The sequence below is a fragment of the Culex pipiens genome, chromosome 2 (genome assembly GCF_016801865.2).
Source record: "Culex pipiens pallens isolate TS chromosome 2, TS_CPP_V2, whole genome shotgun sequence".
Classification (NCBI taxonomy): Eukaryota; Metazoa; Arthropoda; class Insecta; order Diptera; family Culicidae; genus Culex; species Culex pipiens.
The window spans coordinates 163,259,809-163,274,902 of record NC_068938.1 but is presented as its reverse complement, the minus strand read 5'-3'; the positions used below and the strand labels follow the sequence as shown (position 1 = coordinate 163,274,902).

The following is a 15,094-nucleotide window of genomic DNA, read 5'->3' as shown; positions in this document are numbered from 1 at the left end:
ACCGGTAAATACAATTCATTTCTAGGAACCTTAAAGATAAAGCCTTGCCAAATAAACTGTCCGCAGATTGATTTTATCGCTGCTAAATGTTTATTATTTGGAGGAAATATTTGACAAATATACCAAATTTTGGACAGAACGTAAGTGTTCAACAACCACGCTTTCTGAAAAAGATTTAAAATACGTTTATGATGTAAATTTAATGTGTATTTCAATTTGTTCAAATAACTATCATAGTTAATTTCAACTAATTTATTGAAATTTTGGCAAATTAAAACTCCTAAAACATTTAGAGACTCCACTTCTTTAATTTGATGTGGACCAGATAAGCAACCATTAAAACGAAGATACTGAGATTTTGCAAAATTGAGTTTTATTTTAGAGTATATGCTAAAATAACTCACCAACTGCAAGACAGTATCAAACTCGTGATTGTTTCTTACTAAAATATTCAGATCATCTGCATATGCAACAACCTTCACAAAATTGTTAGCAATGAGACAACCAAAAATATTTTCATATAACATTCTGATGAGTGGTTCAATGTAAAGGGCAAATAATGCCATGCTTAATGGACATCCTTGCCTTACTGAACTTAAGATACGAATTGCTGAAGTGAGAAACCCATTAAACAAAATTTGTGAAGTTGCATTTTTATATAACTTTTTTAAACAATTTATAAAACTAGCTGGGAAGTTAAATTTCGTCAAGACGGCCCATAGGAAGTCGTGATCAACCCGATCAAAAGCTTTTTCTAGATCAAGGCTCATGAGAATTCCTTTGAATTTTTTTGATGCGTTTGCTTTAATGAGAATATTTCGAAATGTGCGGAGATTGTCAACGCACGAACGATCGGAGACACAAGCTGCTTGGCCAGGCCCGATAAGTTTATCTAACAGTGGCTGTATTCTATTCCATAAAATTTTTGTAAATAATTTACTATCTGTATTTAACATGCTAATTGGTCGTTTGTTGGATAAATCATAATTATCTCCTTTCTTCGGGATGAGTGTAATAATACCTGCAGAAAAACTGGCCGGTGGATAAGCACCATGGATTAGATACGAATTAAATAAATTTAAAAGGTCAATTTTCAAAAGTTCAAAGTGGTTTAGATAAAAATTATAACAAAGTCCATCGGGTCCGGGGCTAGTTCGTTTTGATGCTGTTTTTATAACCAATAGTAACTCTCCCTCTTCAATAGGTTTAAGAAGAGCTTGATGATCATCGTTGTCTAGACTAGTTTTAATGAATTTTAAAACGTTTTCGTACTCTATATCAGAATTTGGCTGCTTTTGAAAATTGCATTGATAGTGATCAAATATATATTTTTTTAATTTCGTTGTGTCGGATGTAATTTCCCCATTTATTCTTAATTTCATAACGTTAGAAGTCATGCTACGAGTAATTTTCGTAGAGATTTGGAACAAGCCTAATTTTTCGTCAGATAACAGTGTATTTGCTTTGAGTTTGTAATTGCATAAATTTATTCGTCTATTCTCAATTTCCATCAATTTTGATTTGACTATTTCCAGATCCGATGTGACTTCTGCACCAGATTTCTGTAAATCAAATAATTCATTTAAACAAACATAGTAAAAATTCTTCTCTCGATTAAACTGCTGATTGAACAAATAACTTTCATTCTTGTAAAATTTCTTAACACTCGCTTTAAATACTGAATTCCACCAAAAATTAATATCACTATGAGAGTTTCTTTTTTGCAAATCTCTATACAGACTGCTAAATTTTGAGTTTATTTCGTCATCGTTCAATAGAGATGAATTTAATTTCCAGTATCCCCTTCCCAAGTAAGAAACATTTGATAAATCTAAAACTTTATATTTTGCAAAAACGCAATGGTGGTCAGAGAAGGCTGTTGGTTTGGTTTCAATTTTTGTTACCGAATCACAAAAATGTTTGGAAGCATAAATTCTATCCAAACGTGACTTTGATCCGTTACGGTAAAAGGTGAAAAATGTATCGTTTCCCTTAATTTTCTTTTCAACATCGATAAAATCCATTGATGAAATCAAGTTTTTCAATCCCGTAGATATATTTTTCACAGCACTGTTTGAATCTTCTGTGTGAATAATACAATTAAAATCGCCGAGCATAATATTCTCCCTACCTTCCTTGAAGTGAATCAGTGTGTCAACTGTAAATAATTGGTCTCGTTCTTTCTTAAAACCACTTCCTGAATGTGCATAAATGTTGATAAAATTCAAATTGTCGATACATAGCGATGTTATCCTTCCGTTGGTGTTCATTATAAGATCAGAATACTCAATATTGTTGCGTAAAAGCACTCCCGTACCTTTTCCATCAGGACTTATGTTGATCAGAGCTTTGTGAGAATTGATAAATGCGAAATTTTCAAATGCAACTTCTTGCATGAATATAATATCCAAATCGTTGTTCCAAACAAAGTCTCGCAATAGAAGTTTTTTCACCGTAGAGCAAATAGCATTAAGATTGATTGTAGCGATATTACGTATGAGAGCCATTAGAGAAATATGAATGAATTAGAACAAATTGCAAAAGAATGAATAAAATTTCGCGAAACCGACGGATAGAAACATTTTTTGAACATCCCTTCCACACCCTGACGTTGAATGTCTTAGTGATATTATCGTACCGAGTTATCGTCGTCTACTTACGTGGCCGACCCGGCCTTCGCTGGCTGCGAGATCTGGATCCTCTCTCCGTATCAGGCGTTCGGGTCGATCCTCGTGACCGATCACCGATCGCATCGATCGGGCTGTCCAGCTTGCTCGTGTCTTCGTTCGGGATGGTCAGCTGCGGTTTTTTCTGCTTCGATCGGTCAACCAACGTGAAGGGCGAGTTCGCTTCGTCAGACGAGATGTCCGGATACGACTCCATTCCCTCTCCATCCCCTTGATCCATCGTGTTGTCGCTCAGGATCGTAATGTTGGAAACGCTGCGATCCTGAAGCGTGTTCGTCTCGGCAGCGCCTGTAGCCGCGAAACTCGTGCTAGCTACGCACGCATCGGCTGCGCTCGTGCCAGCCGCGCTCGTGTCAGCTGCGCTCGTGTCAGCTGCGCTCGTGCTGGTCTGTTGTTCGGCTACAATCGGCGGTCGCTCGGGTCCACCGTCCTTGCATCCAGCACCTCTGTACGGCGGCACTGGCAGTAACGTCATGTTTAGCGATGGAACGTCTTGCTTTGTTCCCGACCCGATGATCGCATTTGCGAGCACATGGCTGTACTGTCCGCCATTTTGCTGCGCTTTGTTACTGGCTAGCTTGGGGCAGGTGGCCTTCAGGTGACCTTCCCCTTTGCAGTAAAAACATTTATTTTTAAGGCCCTCATAATAGAGCCGCGCCTTGTAGTGGCCGATGAACAGATTCGCTGGTATTTCCTTGGAAATCTCCATATGCACACCTCTTACGCCGCTGTACACGGAAAATCCGTACGCCGCCGGGTATTTCTCTCGAACATGTTGCCTGATCACGCCGAACTGTCCCAAAACCGTGGCAATGTCTTTATCTTCTATTTCGGGCGGCAGGTTGAAGATTCGCACGTACCGGAACAGGCTACTGGCCACATCCAGGCGAACGACGGAGGTGCTGAGGTCGATGTACTCGAAGGTGTACTGCTCTTCGATGGTGGCGGTGAACAGGTTGAACGCGGCGTCATCAATGAACTTGATGTAAAACTGTTGTTCGTTTTCGTCCTTGTAGATCGAATGTACGCTGGCTGCTGATATCTTCAACGTTCCTCCAACAAATCGCAATACGTCCATGTGCTGTGGTATCTTGGCCGCGGTCCCGAAAACTATTTTCAACGTGTTCTTCCTGGTTTTGTCCATTTTTGTTTCCGTAGTAAATTCCGTTTAGAAAAAAGAGGTTAGGTCACAAACGTGTGACAAAGCAACGCTGATGCCGGAGCACAGTCTAAAGCACTTGCGGTCGCTTCAGTGTCCGAGCGTCAACTGATCTTCAAATCTTCAAATCTTCAAATCTTCAAATCTTCAAATCTTTAAATCTTTAAATCTTCAAATCTTCAAATCTTCAAATCTTCAAATCTTCAAATCTTTATATCTTTGAATTTCAGAACCTAAAATCTTTGAATCATGAAAAAAATATCATATTCATAGAACAACAATAGTAAAGATTTCTAAGGAATAGTTTTTTTTAGGGTATGGGTCATTCTGGAGAATGAGATCCTGGGAAATGGTCTGGAAAATGGGCTAGTACCCTAACTTTGTGTATATTTTATGTTAATAAGGCATATTTGTTTTTTTATTTCTTAAAATAATAATTTTCAAAATTTCCAGCTTAATTTATTTTTTTGCGTGAATAACAATTATGACTATGTCAAACTTTTTTTTTACTGTCAATATTTTTGGGTATACGGAATTCAATATAAATAGGCATTTTGGGTGCTTTACATGTGTTTGGAAACTATTTGCGTTATCAGTATGTCCATATCATTTTACATACAAATTTACGGATACGGTAAGTTGTATGGATGAAGACTGCACCGAAAAAAATTGATCACGGAAAGATTTGTTTTGCTTAAAAAAGCTTAATAATTTTAATTGAATTTTAATAACAATTCACTGAGAACAGTTTGAAATGCATTTCGTATGTTGATGATAATAGCAGCAACTCTTTGGAAAATATTTTGAATTTTCTTGGAACTCCATGAAACTGGTGTAAAATGCATTTTAAAATACTTTTGCCACTATCCCTCTAAAGCCCAATTTTTTTTTCAAAGATTATTATTCTTCCCGTATTTAGGACTGAGCAACTTTTATTCTACGAAAAACTTTACTTCTCTTGTTTTATGTTTTTCTTATTTAATTTTTTAGTATTTCAATTTGCATTTTTCTTGTTTAGTTTATGTTTGTTTTTGGTAGTATTTGGCCTATTCTACAACCTCCTATCATTAAATTTTGCCTATCTAATTTGTTCATGTTTTTACAGCCACTTTTTATTTTGTTTTGCGTGTTTTCATATTTTCTGCTATAGAATGGCACCAATATCATTTAAATTGTAAAAAAATGCGTAGTGTCATAGTCTGGAACACTACAAAAATTACTGCATACTTCTTTTTACTTAAAATGTAGGAAATGTTTGTAAAAAACACTGCCAAAGTTGACCCCTAAAAAAACATCATTTTTAAAATTATTGGCAAAGTCACCTAAAACAAATCATACTTCCAACCCTAAAACTTTCTAAAATTTTAAGAGTTCTTCTTTCCAATGCTTTTTAAAAATCAAAAATTGGTTTAAAATTTGTTGTTTGGCGATATTTTAAATCGAAGCCCGTCTAGAGGCCTTATTTCCAAAAAATAAAATCAAATTATTTTTTTGGAAAAAAATCTATGGTAAAGTCATGATTTTTTGAAAAAAATAATGTTGTTTATAAAAATCTTAAAAAAGCGATTTTTTATATCTTGTTTTTTCATGTAAAATCAAATTTACAATCAAAAAGTACTTTAGTAAAACTTTTAAGAATTGCAAGCATTGAGTACTATTTGATTGCAAATTTAATTTGCATTAAAAATATATTTTTAAATTTCTGAAAATACTAGGGGAACAGCATCTAATTCCAGCGTGCCTCTAATGTTTTTTATCAGCACTTTGACATTCAATTACACCTCATAAAAAGCGATTTCAACTGACATCGAGCGATAAATAGCTCAATATGAAGTGAGCAAGCCAGTTTCTATCAACCGTTTTACAAAATATGTTGTTTAAATATTGAAAATCATCAAATTGGATGGAATTAGGTGTGAGAGCTTAACCTGCCAAACATACGAGAATTTTCCTATGTTCCATAAAACTTATTTGAAAAAAATAAAAATAAAATTGTGTTTTATTTTGGAAATCAATTTTAAGTGACAAATTTTTTTTTCGGTGTTCCATTTTCCCTAAGACACTAAATCGATAAAGATATTTCTTCAGTAGATACAGATTTTTTAGTTTTCGCATACCATTTCGGATGTGCAGCTGCCAAATTTGTACGGAAAGTGACTTCATATTTTCAGTTTGAAAATGAAATTTGAGTAGTTCTTTGCAATTCTGAATGGAATTAATTGGTCTATTTCAATATTTTTTGTTGTTGTTTTATCATTCGAAAAAATATGATCAATCAAAGTATCTTATTGTTAAAGTTTATGCCCAAAGATTTACACCACAACATCATGCTCCCACTGTATCCGCGCCCATGCCTCCACCGACTGCTCTAAGTTTGTCGTCACTGCTTCGTTATTTCTCACCACACCAGCAACTCACAGCAGCAGCCACCATACCGGTCATCGTAAATGATTAGGTTTTACCCGGCGGTGGTTGTTTGCATATTGCTTCTTTAGCCTCTGATCTCCAGCCACTGACCACACAACAAGCATCCTTGACGGTGTTTCAACACAAGACCTTTTCTTGAAAATATCTCCAGCAATCTTCGTATCGACCCCGACGTCACCACAACAAGTAGGTAGTTGATAATAAAATTGATCTTTGTCCGCTTAAGTCGAATCTCAAATTGATCCCGTGATTGTCCACTTCAGAGCTTTGTCAACAGCCTCATCATCGTCATCTTCTCCGTCCTCATCCTCTCTAGAGTTTAGTATGTCCACTGGTCTCGGCTTATCAGGCTCAAATGATGAAGACGTAATTTCACGGAATACACAATCTTGCTTTCTCCAGCTCTGGAATATGCTCCACGAGCAGTGTTTGTATTTGATTCCCATAAACACTACAAATCACACTTCTGGTCAAACATTTCGTAAGGACGCATCGAAAATTTGTAAATAAAATTTGTACGACACTGATCTTGAACTTTTAATCTTGATCTTGATATTTTAAATCTCAAACAAAATGTTTAGTTCCACTTTTTCACCGAATCGTCACATGACTCACCAAGAAACTCGACTTGGTCGGCTTCAACCGTATCAACTAGAAAGTTCTACGTTCGGACACAAACTGATCCACGATTCTTGGCGCTGCCGCCGTCCACTCTAGTCCACTAATCGACAGGTCTTCGACGGTCGAGGAGCAGGTCGTCGTCGTCCGTTTGCGGTTGAGTTCGATGAGTCAACAACAATAACAACTACCACGGTGTTCGTGGCGTTGGCTTCGGCATGTGACTCAGTCGGACAGACAAAAGTGGTTTGGTGAGTGGCCTGCAGCAGCGGAACCGATACCGCTATAATACGATTCCACGGTGTGGTCTGGTCACATGGGCAAAGGTCAGCTCTGTATTTCATTATTGGGCTCTGGTGTGGTGGGCTGGTTGTTTCTTGCGAAGCATCAGGTTTCGATTTGGCGGTGACCTGCATTCGATTAGTGCTAGGGGTTTTCGGTAATTAAATCGAGTGGCCAACACGCGGTGATGGTTTGTGATTGCGAATGTGGGTAGCCTTGAACTTGGAGCTAATTTAGGTGGATGAATAGGGTTTTAAAGGGGGTTTTTTTTTATTCCAGTTTTAACATTGGAAAAGTTTGTCTATTGACAATATAAAAAGTACAAAACTTACCAGCCTATTTCATATTATTTTTTATTGCGAGGAAAAACTTTTTTTTAAGAATACATCATTTTTTGGAATTATTACATAAGTTTTTCAAAAAATTGAGAAATCAGAATTTTTAGGATGACTATTTCAAAAAATTCGGAAAGCTAATTTAATATGTTTGTAGATTTTACATTTTTTGTAAGATTCAAGTACGAAAGAAAAACTTCGATAAATTCGACTTCGATCGATAAATTTTACATAAATTAACTTCAATGCTGAATGTGGAAAACATCAATTCGGATGACGATAATTCAGGAGCTATTGGAGTGATCATCAATCTAGAAAACCATGAACCCTCCATAAACCACGTGGACACTTTTTTGGGAATGTGTAACCCCCCCCTCTCGTGGACAATTTTATGGATTTATATGGATCATGGTCAATCGCCATACCACCCCCCCCCCCCTCCCTTAAAGTGTCCACGTGGTTTATGGTCCGCTTACAAAAACCACTCCAGATATCAACCTTCCAAAGAAAAATTCGAAGGCATCGGAGAAATTTCACCTCGACCCAAAACAAGCCTTAATAAAGTAATAAAGTGGTTAAGAATTTAAAAATCCAAGATGGTGGACAAAATGACGGTGATGACATACTGAAAAAATGTATTTGATATGCTAAAAAGCAATCATCAACTATTTTTTCTAAAAATGAGATCGCAAAATTTGGATGTTGAAAGTTGAGAAAAAAATGTAAAAATGCGAAAAAATATGTTTCTTCCTGATTTGATAATCCGAAGTCACAAACCTTCGGATAACTTTTGATAATCCAAACTTCGGATAATCGAGGCTTTGGATAACCGAGTCTGGACTGTATCATGGGACCTCAAATTGAATCGAATGGAACAAATTTGGCCAAAGTTCCTTCAGTCAAACCCGTGAAAATAATGTGAATTGATTCTAAGTCGATATGTATACCTAAAGATAGGTCTTGGAGGAAAAGCGAATTAGTTCACTTTCCGTTTGATTTTATAGCCTTTCCTCAGAGAGTATAGCAAAAATGTGTTTTTTTTTTAATTTTCTGGTCTTTCGATTTAAAAAACATAATTAAAGCAAAGCAGGATTGAAAAATTGAAATAATTTTCATTTAAAAGCCTTATAAAAGTTCAAACCACTGCCAAATTTATTGAAAAGTTTCCAGGTTGTCGTTAGTTAGAAATTGATTATAACTGTTGAAAAACAAAATTGTTGAAGTTGTTTGACAATGAGAAAAACTCTATTTTCTAAATTTAAAAACAATACGCTGTATCTAAGCGGAAATTTATTACGTTAGATTTTTTGAAGCCGGGACCGTGGTGTAGGGGTAAACGTGATTGCCTCTCACCCAGTCGGCCTGGGTTCGATCCCAGACGGTCCCTTGGCATTTTTCGAGACGAGATTTGTCTGATTACGCCTTCCGTCGGACGGGAAGTAAATGTTGGCCCCGGACTAACCTAAAAAAAGGTTAGGTCGTTAGCTCAGTCCAGGTGTAGGAGTCGTCTCCCTGGGTCCTGCCTCGGTGGAGTCGCTGCTAGGCAGTTGGACTAACAATCCAAAGGTCGTCAGTTCGAATCCCGGGGTGGATGGAAGCTTAGGTGTAAAAAGAGGTTTGCAATTGCCTCAACAATCAAGCCTTCGAACACCTAGTTTCGAGTAGGAATCTCGCAATCGAGAACGCCAAGGCAATGCTGTAGAGCGAATAATTTGATTTTTTTGATTTTTGCAGGGTGGCTTTCAGCGATGGAATAATCATCATCAAAAGAAAATCATTGGACGTTCATCAAGAGAAAAAATCCGAAGGGAGCATGGCTCTCCTCTCTCGCGCACGAAAGATCGGTAAAAGAAATCTAAAAAAAATCATCATCTTGATTATTCGGCGGAACATCTTTTTCACTACTACACTTGCAAGTGTAACGTCACACGTCGAAAAATGACCTGTCACATTTTGTAGATGGGCAATGTGTCTAAACAAAGTGAAATAAATACGTTTAAGTGGTGCTGACAAGGAAATTCACAATAAATCATCAGCAGATTGATTTTCTTGGAGAAGTTTGAGAGCGATTTTCTGTTGCGTGATTTGCCTCCTCTCTCTTTCGCGGGTGAAGAAAGTTCGCAAGCGAAAATGATTTTTTTGCGATTATTCCATCCCTGGTGGCTTTTCTTCATGAAATATTTTTGAATTGGATAAAATGGATCATTTTCCGAAAATTATTTATTAGAAATGCTGAAAATTGTGCACATTATCAATAAAAAGAGTGGAGTAATTTTCGATTGCAAATGCAATGAAATAAAGCGACAAAGTTTATCTAAATAGAAATATTACAACATTTAAAATCGCGAAAAATAACGTCATGCTTCGAATTTCCGGACGCTTCGAAGCCCGTCCAGCTCATCTTGTTTAATCAATTATTTGGATTTAAGTTCACAGGTTCGACAGTTATATCTGTGTTATTTGCACTGGGAAGGCAAAGCAGATAATGATGGTTCTGATTTCCTTAAATTCTAGCAAAATGTTATACAAAATATTGATTGTTTTGATGTTAACAGCCTGTTTGAGACATAAAGAATGCCATTCACTAAAATTTCTACGAAAAAAAAAAAATTATACGAAAAAAACAAGTATCCGTAGATCGAAGCAAAAGTGTCTGGATTTCGAATCAGCTTCTATCAGTTATCGGGATTTGAAGCACAACAAGTAACTTTAATTATAAAATCGTGATGAAAAAAATAAAAAATAAAATTAACTGTTTATACTACATCCTAATGATATTTATACATTTCAAACTTATTACATGATTACGTACGGATTATTACAAGTGTCCGGATTTCGAATCATGAACTGCCGTTCTAAACATAATTGTCCCATGTCATTTTTGGTCGATTCAAACTTTTTGTCATTTCTAGGTTTAGTTTAATGTTTACTTTTCGAAAAACACATAAAATCTAATACTTTGTTCGAAAACTCATTGAAAACAACACCAAGTCTGTTTGTCGCATCGTTGTACTTCTACGCATAATTGTCCCATCAAGTATTTTCTTTTACAAATTTGTCAGTTTTACGATGTATTTTGTCTTGTTTACCTATAGTATAGCAAGAGGATTACAAATAAGAGTGATAAACTGCTAACTGGGATGATTAGGGACTTATGGGGTGAATAGGGACCCACGGGACAATTATGCGTAGAAACACAAAAAACGATCGAAAATTTCAATCGCTTTTTTCTCAGTTGCACTTTTTTGAACATGGGACAATTATGCGTAGAACGGCAGTGAAGTAATTGGAAAAACTTGGGAATTACATATAAACCGTCAAAGGGATTTCTACGGTTCTTTGTAGATTTTAAAATTCTTAGATATAAAATTTAATGCCATTTAAAGGTTATGTTGAGGAAACTTTTCTGAAAAAAAAAAAACGTTACTTAATCCACCAGAAGGTGGTTGCTGCCTTCCCCCTAAAAGCCTTGCAACCACACACTACGAAAGCTTTGGCTAATGCTTACTTAGTTAAGACACTATACATCTGAGAGCTGCCATCTATGATAAATTTAATGAACCATTTGAAAGTACTGCAGTGTTTGTGTGCGTGCACTGAGCGGAAAGTTCCGACAGCTTTTCGCCAGAGCTTTCAAATTATGTAAATAATGACCCTTTTTGTATCAACCAAAACAGTTTTTCGAACATAACTTTTAAAGTACTGCATCAAACCATGAAATTAAAAAAAGACTTAAAGATCTTGAAGATGAATCCAAAAACATAGATCCGGACAAAATCGGTCGAGGCAGTTCCGAGAAAAGTGAGTGAGAAAAAAAAAATTCTACGTCCATCCACACGCACAGACATTTGCTCAGAATTTGATTCTGAGTCGATATGTATACGTAAAGGTATATCATGGAGGCTTATTTTAAAAGTTCATTTTCTGAGTGATTTTATAGCCTTGCCTCAGTGAGGTGAGGAAGGCAAAAACACTTTCATAGAATAAATCCTGTTATATTGGCTAAGAACACATCTTCAGGTATAAATCTTATCAAATGTTTGTGTTGTTATTGATCGAAAAGAGCTTAGATGTTTGAAAAACTTCACTTCGAACATTGTGGCCTGTTGATTAATTTCAATTTTCAAACGATTGTCTTTTATGTTAGGTGTCATCAAACTTCGCCAAACTTTAAAAACATTTCGGATTGGTTTTGTTCTGCAGGAAATACGAAATGTATATAATTTTGTAACTCATTGTAATCTCCAATGACAGTATTCAATGTTTGTACCTAATTACTTTGCTAAAAAAAACTATTAAGTTTTATATAAACACTTTTTAAAACCTGGAATGCTTTACGCTACCAAGATCTAAACTGCCTCTGATCGCATAAATGTCCCATATGCATTTTCATCGAATTTGAGTTATTGATGCAGATAGGTTCAAATTCGTGTGCTCTTTCAAACAAGCCTATAACATCCAAGACTTTGTTCTAGAAATCAGGAGGAAATCGAGTCTTTCCGTGAAAACTTAACACGTAGCCTTATGTATGGGATAAACTTCAAATGCGTTTTTCTCAGCTTGCTGTTTTTGCATATGGGACATTTATGCGAACATGGGTAGAAAACGAACTGTTGCTTTTAACAGTCAGAAAAAAAACCTTAAGCGGATTCAGAACAAAGTTCTGTAATAAGATTCTGAAACTTCCTCCCTGGTTCAGCACCAGTAAACTTTAGCAATTAGCCGAAGTTGTCACTATTGATGTTATGTCCAATAAGTTGATTGATGCATTTCGACAAAAATCGTTGCAGTCCTTTTCTGCATTGATGAGGTCTCGATGAAGCTGGTAACTAGTTAGTGTTAAGTTATGCCTCTTTTATAGCTGTAGGATTTCTTGCATAAGCAATCACTGGCTTGCGAATGCTTAAACAATTTAAAATTAATTTTTAGATCAATATTTTAAGTTCTTAGATTTTTGTTTTTTTTTTCAAATTTCGCATCGTTTTTGAATATATTAAAACATGTTTAGTGTAAGATTAAAGCGTAAAATGTCAAAACCTTTAAAACAATCAAAAAGTGTCCTTCGTCACAGTTCGTTGCTATTGATTTGGTTGGTGGCCACTAGCGCCAGCATGCCAATCTTCCCAGTCATCATCATCCCCCGCACAGCAGCGCGATAACTAATCCATTTAGCGGGCGCGTTTATTCAGCAAATTATGACGACGATGACAAGCGCGCTACCGTATCGTGCTCGTGTTTATGCTTCTTCGGTGGACATACCCTCCGACGTAATAAACATCATCCCAACAATAATATGACCAGTGCCGGTGCCTCATCCAACTGCTGTTTACAGGCGGGCTTGGATGAATGAACTTCGCTCGCTGCATGCTGTCACCTTTGTTACGAGAGATTACACGGAATGTTACTTTACTTGTAAATGACTGTAAAATAATTAGTTTTTTTCTGAACATCCCTAATCAGTAACTATAACTTTGCTGAAGACACCAAATCGATATAAAAAAGCCCTTCTCAAAAACAGTCATGTGTTGTCATTTCCGTGCCCGAGCCTCGGCGCTGTCATGACTGGATGGCGGCAAAATGTGACGACCTCCTGTACATGTAGTTCTTCCTCGAACGGACTCTGACGAATGCAAACCTCGGGCGGCTGGCTGGTCTTGTTTTGCATTTATGATTCTGTTGTGTATGCATAAAATTGCTTGTTGTATACGTTGTTTGTACAACCGCTACCGTTGGCGGAATCGCGACGACCATCAGCGAGCTCTTGTTTCAGGAGTGAATCATCACTTACTATGGAGAATCGGCAGAGGAAATGGCCAATTGATGAGCCCTTACTTATGTAAGATTTTCTTCAATGAATTTGTTTCTATTTTTTTGTAAACAATGTTATAAAGGTAATTTTTAAATTGAAGTTTTAGCAAATTGCTCTATTTTTTGTCACAACTCGCAAAAAAAGAAGCATACAAATTTATCTATTAATATGATTATGCGGAGACGAAGGAGAGTGCTGCACTTGAAGGAACCACTAAGCAGAAGTGACATGCCGCTGCCACTGAATAAGTTCTGGCGTGTGTGTGTGTGCATTGGAACATGCACTCAACCAAGTGTAAGAATTTGTAAGTCAATTTGCGGAAGCACCAGAGAGATACAGTTCCAACCTACGTACACAAACACGGACATTGCCGAGCTAAAACCAGTTTGCTGTAACGCCACTCGGGCTTCCCGAGTAACCCTTGCAGCGATAGGAACATTAAATACTTCTTAAACAATATCATACTTTTGATTCATGAGCAGTTCTCTACGGAATCGGTCTTTTTTCTTTAATTTTAATTTTTGTATTTTTTAATCCGGCTGAAACTTTTTTGGTGCCTTCGGTATGCCCAAAGAAGCCATTTTGCATCATTAGTTTGTCCATATAATTTTCCATACAAATTTGGCAGCTGTCCATACAAAAATGATATGTGAAAATTCAAAAATCCGTATCTTTTGAAGGAATTTTTTGATCGATTTGGTGTCTTCGGCAAAGTTGTAGGTATGGATATGGACTACACTGAAAAAAAATGATACACGGTAAAAAAAAATTGGTGATTTTTTATTTAACTTTTCGTCACTAAAACTTGATTTGCAAAAAAACACTATTTTTAATTTTTTTTTCTGATATGTTTTAGAGGACATCAAATGACAACTTTTCAGAAATTTCCAGAATGGGCAAAAAATCTTTGACCGAGTTATGATTTTTTGAATCAATACAAGTTTTAAGCATAAGCATAAGCATAAGCATAGGTGCCCACCCGCAGTTGCTACTCCGTTATTGACCCGGACCTCCAGAAGTTACATCCACGAGCCGTGGAAGATAAGTGGGTGCTATCTTTCCTCGCTTCGCAACTTCTCAAAGGCCCCTATCATGCTGATCAATACCGGCGCCGGCCACGACCAGTGGTGGAAGTGGATGGGAATGTTAGTCCGATACTTGAGTGATAGAGACCGCCCAATCGACTGCTTCTCCGACAAAGTATCACATGAGTTTTGAGGGGGTTAGTAGAGTGGCAGTGATGTGACCATGAGCATTTTGTTTATCGGTTGAAATTTTTAAATCTTAGGCAGCCGGCTGCGGAAAGATAGATAATTGATTATTTAAAATGGTTTATTTTTATCGAACGCGTGCCAGCCGAGCATTAGTGCTATGGGCTGGACTTGTCAGTATAATTTTACTGTTTTTACAATTTAGATAACGCGAGCAAATTTCAAAAATAGTAATAAATGACGCTTTACTCTTCATATAATCGATAGTTTGATGAGTAATTACTAAAACTGAAAGTTGGAATAAATTTTAACGATCATTTACGACGAAAATTATCGCGAAAAATCCGGACTGTGCGTCCCAAGAAGCACTGCACTTGAAGACATTATTCAATTATTATGACCAATCACCCCATGCACACAAACAGCGACACAAAAGAGACGAAAATTATCGCGAAAAAACAAGACTGCGCGTCCCCAGAAGCACTGCACTTATGAAGGCATTATTCAATTATTATGACCAATCACCCCATGCACACAAACAGCGACACAAAAAAGACGAAAATTAT

At 36.7% G+C, this 15,094-nt stretch overlaps 1 protein-coding gene across 1 annotated transcript in view; it reads right to left on the bottom strand.

The window, feature by feature from the left end:
• LOC120416736 (apolipoprotein D-like) overlaps positions 1–7,041 on the bottom strand; it is a 40,950-nt gene extending 33,909 nt beyond the window's left edge. The window contains exon 1 of the mRNA XM_039578564.2: positions 6,889–7,041. The gene's annotated coding sequence lies outside the window, so the exon portion shown is untranslated. The remainder of the gene's footprint in view (positions 1–6,888) is intronic.
• Positions 7,042–15,094: the final 8,053 nt, after the last annotated feature.